This window comes from Bison bison, unplaced genomic scaffold, assembly GCF_000754665.1.
Source record: "Bison bison bison isolate TAMUID 2011002044 unplaced genomic scaffold, Bison_UMD1.0 scf7180017855177, whole genome shotgun sequence".
Lineage (NCBI taxonomy): Eukaryota > Metazoa > Chordata > Mammalia > Artiodactyla > Bovidae > Bison > Bison bison.
Genome location: NW_011485750.1, coordinates 7,183 through 7,607, shown reverse-complemented (window position 1 = coordinate 7,607; position 425 = coordinate 7,183).

Below are 425 nucleotides of genomic sequence, written 5' to 3'. Positions count from 1 at the left end.
TAGAGGCTAATTACTTTACAATATTGTATTGGTTTTGCCATATATCAACATGAATCTGCCACGGGTGTAAACATGTTCCCAATCCTGATCCCCCATCCCACCTCCCTCCCTGTACCATACCTCTGGGTCATCCCAGTGCACCAGCCCCAAGCATCCTGTATCCTGTGTCGAACAGGATATCAAAAGTGGACTGGCGATTTGTTTCTTATATGATATTATACATGCTTCAATGCCATTCTCCCAAATCATCCCACCCTCCCTCTCTCCCACAGAGTCCAAAACATTGTTCTATACATCAGTGTCTCTTTTGCTGTCTTATATACAGGGTTATGGTTACCATCTTTCTAAATTCCATATATATGCGTTAGTATAGTATTGGTGTTTTTCTTTCTGGCTTACTTCACTCTGTATAATAGGCTCCAGTT